General features: G+C 40.4%; 1 pseudogene; it reads left to right on the top strand.

Annotated features, from left to right (window-relative positions):
- The first annotated feature begins 5,243 nt into the window (after nucleotides 1-5,243).
- Nucleotides 5,244-6,863, top strand: LOC114026579 (annotated as a pseudogene).
- The last annotated feature ends 273 nt before the right edge of the window (nucleotides 6,864-7,136 follow it).

Here is a 7,136-nt window from a genome sequence, read left to right as displayed (position 1 = left end):
AAAGTAGGCTCATTATAATAGGAGAAAATAAGATTAGAGGCAGGAAATTTGAGTCTATAGCAAGGTTTGTCTCTAAGAATCCTCATGTTGTACTGCAGAGTGGCACATGATATAGCAGACCTTCCCGACACAAGTACTCCTACATGTTTACTAGCTCTGTGACTTTTTGCAAATTATTTAAGCTCTCTCAAACTTAGTTTCCTTATCTATAAAATAGGGATAATAATGCATTACTTACCTCATGGGTAACTTACTTACCATGGAAGGTTGTTTCTTGCTCAAGATCACCGAACTACCTGACTCATATCTGTACAGACTTGTAAGGCCTTGAAAGTCCTTTCCTTGTCATAGCCCTGTGAGGTCAAGTAACACATTATTATCCCCATTTTATAGATGAGGAAACTGGTGTACTTTGAACTAAATGATCACTAAAACTCCTAAAATACAATAAAAATAACTTCTCAAAACAAAGTGACCAGAATCAAGTAGAGCATAAAATATATACATAGCACACTTGAGGACTCGGCGCTTTATTCTCCTCTCCAACAGTTTACCTGTCTCTCCTTCCCTAGTTCTTCAAGCTGAATGTACAGGGGCCATTACAATCAATCAATCAATCAATTTCAATTAATAAGCATTTATTAGGCACCTATTATATGCCAGGCACAGTACTAAGTGCTTGGGATACAAAAAGAGACAAAAGACAGCCCCTGCCCTCAAGGAGCTTACAATCTAATGGGGGAGACAACATGCAAACAAATATATACACACATACTAAATACAGGATAATAGGAAGTGATTAACAAGAGAAGGCACTAGAATTAAAAGGGGTTGGAAAGAGCTTCCTGCAAAAGATAGAATTTAAGTTGGAACTTAAAGGAAGCCATGGAAGTTGGTAGGCAGAGTTAAGGAGGGAGAGCATTCCAGACATGGGAGACAGCCCCCCAAAATGCTGGGAGCTGAGAGATGGATTATCTTGTTCACGGAATAAGCCAGTGTCACTGAATTGAAGAGTGCATAAAAGGGATTAAGATGTAAAGAGAATGGAAAGGTAGGAAGGGGCTACACTGTGAAGAGCTTTGAATGCCAAACACAGCATTTTGTATTTGATCCTAGACATCATAGGGAGCCACTGGAGTTTATTGAGTGTGTGTGGCGGTGTGGGGGTGGGGGAGTAACTTGGTTAGACCTGCACTTTAGTAAAATCTCTTTGGAGGCTGAATGCAGGATGCATAGGAGTGGGGAGAGGCTTGAGGCAGGCAGAACCATCAGCAAGCTATTGCAATAGTCCAGACATGAAATGATGAGGGCCTGTACTAGAGCAATGGCAGTATCAGAGGAGAGAAGGAGATGTATTTCAGAGATGTTGTAATGGTGAAAGCAACAGGCTTTGGCAACAGCTTATATATGAGGAGTCAGAGACAGTGAGGAGTTGAGGATGACTCCTAAATTGTATATCTGAGGGACAGGGAGAATGGTGTTGCCCTCTACTGTCGTAGGGAAGGTAGGATGGAGGAAGGGTGTAGAGAGAAAGACTAAATTCTGTTTTGGACATGTTGAGTTTAAGATGTCTACTGGACATCCAGTTTGAGATGTTGGAAAGGCAAGATGAGGTCAGTAGTGAGTTTGGGGTAGTACAGGCAGATTTGAGAATCATCAGCATAGAGATGGTAATTAAATCCAAGGGAGCTGATAAGATCAACCTGAGAAAAGCGTGTCAAGGAGAGATGAGAGAGTGATCAACAGTGTTAAAGGCTGCAGAGAGGTCAAAGAGAGTGACAGTTAAGAAAAGGTCATTCATCCAGCAACCTAGAGATCACTGGTATCTTTGCAGAGAGCAGTTTCAGTGGAATGATAAGGCCAGAAGCCAAATTGTAAAGGGTTTAAAAGAGTAAGAAGAGAGAATATAGAGGCATCTATTGTAGATGGCCTTTTCAATGCCTACAAAGGGCAGAAGAGATGTAGGATGACAGTTGAATGGGAGGAAAAGATCAAGTGAGGTTTTTGGTTTCGGTTTTTCAGAATGTGGGAGACACGAGCATGTTCACAATCAATTGTGAATGAACCAATATAAAAGGAGAGATTGAAAATAAGTGAAAGAGTGGAGATGACAGAGGGGTAAATCTGTTGGAGGAGAGGATGAAATAGGATTACTTGAATAAGTAGAGGGGCTAGCCTTGGTAAGGAGTAAAGTAAGGCCACTACATCATGTGAGAGGGGTAAAAAAGGATAGTGGTAAAAGTCGTCTGAGTGATAGAAGAAGATTAGAGAGAATGTTCCTAATTTTTTTTTCTGTAAATCACAAGGGAAGGATCTCAGCTGAGAGGGTGGGTAGTGGAGGAATCATGGAAGGTTTAAGGAGAGATAAAGAGTTGTTATGGAGAGTGGAATAGTGAGTTGATAAGGGAGGTATGGTAGAATTGCCTAGCAGCAATGAGGGCCCAGTTTTGGAGCAGGGAGAAATCCTTTGGGGCAGATGAAAGATGCTTGGTTTGGCCTCATGCCACTTTCCCTCAGGGGACATAATGTACCCAGCAGGAGATGGAAGGCATGAGATGTACCATGACCATCATAGATTTGCTTAAAGCCAGAATTTAGTAACTTCTCTCTCAATTCTTTTTATACAATTATAATGCCACCTACGGTATATATCCCCTCTCAAATGGTGAGTCCCTAGAATATGTATCCCAGATTCAACATACTCTTTATGCCTACATCCACTCAAAAGATGCTAGCCCACAAACCCCAATCATTGTGTTTACTTTTTTCCCTGGTCAATCAGATAATACAATCAGTTCAAAGCAAAGAAATTTAATGAAATGTCATAGTAAGAAGATTTTCAATAGAATATTGCCACACACCTCACAGCCACAAGGTACACATACCACCAGTGGGAGAAGGATCGTGCATAGAAATCTTATGACAGGCGACTTATACCTCTGATGCTTCAAAGACTGTGATATCTTCTAGTGTTTTCTGGCAATGTCATTGAGCTGCTCTCACCCATGATATCTTCTGGTGATATCATTTCACTGCTTTCACCAAGAGGGCTCCTTGCTGTGAAGGGTCTCTGTCGGGCATGTTGCTCCATTGGGCTTATGGGCTCACTATACCTGTTCTTCATTTGACATGTTGCTCTGTTGGGCTTGTTTTTACTGGCATGTTCATCTCTTCAGAGTCTTACAATCTAAATGAACAGAAACAAATAAAGAATAAACAAGCTAACTAGAAAAGAGACCAGCGCAGGGGATCAAGGTATTAGTCTTGACTCTGGAAAAATCTCACTGCGCTAGAGCTATGGGCTCCTGGTGCTTCCACTTTTCCTGGGGCTGCTGCTTCACAGAATCATTCCAAGGCCTCCAGCAAGTTTTCATGACTTATCTCTCAACACTGCTCAAGCCTCGGCTTGAGCCACAACATGGCTTCACCTGAGAACTGAGGTGAAGAAGGAATGGAATAGGACACAAGTGTGCTGTCTGGTACCCCTAAGCCTAAGGGAGAGTCTAGCATCTAACTGGGGCCAAATTTTTCCCCCTAGAAGTCACTTGGGGCCAGAGCCTGAGACTAGCGAACTGTGAATTGCCCAGCATGGAAGGCGGCTGAGACAGTTTTGAGGTCCAGCCCCTAGAGAAATCAGACTCAAAGGAGGAGTCATAAAGTAAGCTCTACAGGTTGTCTCTCTACCTCTAATAGCTTTTTCTGACATTCCACTGGTTTTATTTCTGCCTTCTTTCTGCTAGCTTCCTTGTTCTCCAAGGTCAAGCTACCAAAGAACATCTGAATCCCTTGGAATGTTGGGTAAACTGCTGGCCTGAAGGCAGCTTCCCAACTCACATTCCATGGCCAAGCCAAGGTCAATTATATAATGGTCATCTGAGAAGATTTCATAAACTCTCCCTGGGAATTTTTCTGATTTAACTGTTTGTCTTTCTTAGGTAATAAAATTAACCTCTATTTACCCAGCACTATTGAAAATATCCTCCCACTCAAAGCTCATGCACCTGTACACTCGTGCGCACAAACACACACACACACACACACACACACACACACACACAAATATTAACTAAGTTCATTTTACTCTTAAACAGTTTGGGAGATCTCCTAAGTGTAGTAGTATGGTTTAACAGTCATACTTAAAAGTTCCACCATCTTCTAAATTGACTGTTTTCGGAGATAAGGCATCTGAAGAAAGTTGCTTGTCTCTGCTCTCTAGCCCCTACACACAAACAAAAAAAAAATTCATCAAAGTGTTTTGTTATTGTTGTTGGCATTTTTATCTTTTGCATACAGAAAAGTTTACTTTATAGTATTACTACCTAATCTTTTTCCTTCTCTAGCTAGTCAATATAAACTGAAGGTATTGCCTGCCCTGTTAACCTTGATCTAATTGTATCTTTCATTGTGATCATTTTGATGGCTTCTACTTGGTTGGCCATGGCTCCCTTGATTTCAGGGATAACCTGCAAGGTTAGTGCAGGTTTCATTTTTGTTTGCTTTTGTTTTGTACTTCAAATCCAAGCCTGATATTCCCCTTGATAATAGTATAAGTAGCATTTGTTTTGTGGGCACAAGGCAAGCAGGAAGACTACTAACTCAATGAGGTCCAAAGAGTGTTTGAATTACCACCCATTAAGCTTTACTTCCCCCAGGGCAGAAACAGGCTTGATGCCTTTCTGTGGATAAACAGTATTTCATAGGAGTATTCCCTTTGTGTTTCTTGGTGCTTTCCCATCACCATCTCCAGAAGAACTAATCATTCCCAAATGAATAAGATACCCCTCAAATGGGTGACAAAGTCATTTTCTCACTTCTTTCAAGTCTCTTCCATTAAAAACAAAGCCAGTAAATACTCACTTCAAGGAAATCAAACTAACAATAAAAATCTGATCAGTTTTTAAAAACAAATCACCAACTTCCAGGTCAGATGACTAATAAGATGGAGAACCAGACATTTTTTCTCTCATCCTCATGACCTCTCAAACCTCTAAAAATAGAAATTATACATAAGAGATAAAACAATTTTAGCTATATTCAAGGTTAGAACACCAAGAACCCAAATGAGGTAACAATTCAACAAACTGACAGTGGAGAAGACTAACAAGCCCCTAATATTTTAACTCACCACCCCTTCCTCCATACCATGCTCCTGTAGCAGGGGTACACAAACACAAAATTCAACTCTACATATCTCCCACCTCCCAGTGCCACAGAAATCCAAAAGACAGAAGTTTGCTCAAGCCATGGCAGTATTTTGTGCCACAACATGGCTTCACCAGAGAACTGAGGTGAAGAAGGAATGGAATAGGACACAAGTGTGCTGTCTGGTACCACTAAGCCTAAGGGACAGTCTAGCATCCAGTTGGAGACAAATATTTCCCCCAGAAGTCACTTTGGGGCAGAGCCTGAGACTAGTGAACTGTGAATTGCCCAGCGTGGAAGGCGGCTGAGATAGTTTTGAGGTCCAGTCCCTAGAGAAATCAGACTCAAAGGAGGAGTCATAAAGTAAATGATAGGCAATAAGAAGAAGAAAAAAAGAGAAATTGCCTAAGATCTCAGGAGGAAGAAAACTCAATTAGAGACCTTGAGCTTAAGCAGATAAAGCAGCAGTGAAGATAATAAAATGATAGAAGTAAATATGGCTTGTAGAACAAGTAAAAGAGACTGGACATCTGTGAACAAATATAGAAAGACAAAGGAAAATGAATCAACATATGATAAGGCAAAGGACCGTGTGGATCCTCAAGAGAGCATGGAACCACAATAGGATGTTCCTGAATAGTTTAATTTTAATGGTTTTAATTTTAAAAAAGGAAATGAGAGGGAGTCGAAGGCTACTCTCCTGCCTGCACTGGACCTATATGTCCTCTCTCTGCCCCATGATGCTGTCATCCTTTGCCCCCACTTTAGCCTTAGCACCTTGGAACAGAATAATACTAAAGTACCTTTGCTAATGGCTTCTGGAGAAATTGGACAACGCCTTTCATTTCTGAAGAACTGCCTTTAGTGAGCTATCTAACATTTTACGACATTGCTGGTACCATTGACAGAGCAGCTAATCTCAGTCACATTGAGACCAGAGTGACTGTGAAAGGTTACATAGGACCTGAGAAGCTGCCAGATTGTTTGAAAGGCTGTGACACCATCATGATTCCTATAGGAGTACCCAGAAAGACAGGAATGACCGTTGATAACCTTTTCAACAACAAAGCTACAATCATTGCTGTTCTGACTGCTGCCTATACCAAGCAAAGTCCAGAAGGCATGATCTGTATTATTGTAAACCTAGTTAACTCAATCATCCCAGTGATATCTAACGTTTTCAAGAAACAAGGTGTGTAGAACCCCAACAAAATCTTTGGTGTAACAACCTGGATAATATCAGAATAAATACTTTTTGTTGCAAAATTGAAGGGCTTAGATCCAGCTTGAGTCAATGTCCCCATCACTAATGGTCATGCAAGGAAGACTATAATCCTTCTGATCTCTCAGTGAATACCTAAAGTGGAATTTCCCAAGGATCAGCTGAAAACGCTTGTAGGAAAGATCCAAGACATTGGAAGAAAGGTTGTCAAAGCTAAAGCTGGAGCAGGTTCTACAACCTATCAATGGCCTATGCCAAGTGCCAAATTTGTCTTCTCTATTGTGGTGTAATAAACAGAAAGAAGGGAGTCACGGAATGTTCCTTTGTCGGATCAGAAGAAACAGAGTGCTTCTATTTTTCCATACCCTTGCTGTTTGGGGAAAAAAGAGGCATCAAAAATAATCTAGACACTGGCAAGATCTCCCTTTTTGAAGAGAAGATGGTCACTGAGGCCATTCTCAAGATGAAGGTTTCCATCAAGAAAAATAGGATTTTGTGAAGAACAAGAAGTGAAAAAACTATAATGTGAGAAAAGGAATCTATTTCCTTAATTATTTAAGGAAATTTATTATGTTTTTATTTATTATTAATTTATTATTTCACTTGAAAAATATTTTAGATGCAATGCGTCTTTGAGGAGACTGATTATATTAGCACATTATCACCCCATCAAATTGTCAACTGGTATTTTGATACAGCAATAAGATGGTTATCTATTTCTTTTTAAAGAAAAACAAGAAATTTGAAAACAGAATTTATTACCTGCACAACA

This window comes from Vombatus ursinus, unplaced genomic scaffold, assembly GCF_900497805.2.
Source record: "Vombatus ursinus unplaced genomic scaffold, bare-nosed wombat genome assembly UNPS02014841.1, whole genome shotgun sequence".
NCBI lineage: Eukaryota > Metazoa > Chordata > Mammalia > Diprotodontia > Vombatidae > Vombatus > Vombatus ursinus.
This window is presented reverse-complemented; position numbering and strand designations above follow the sequence as displayed.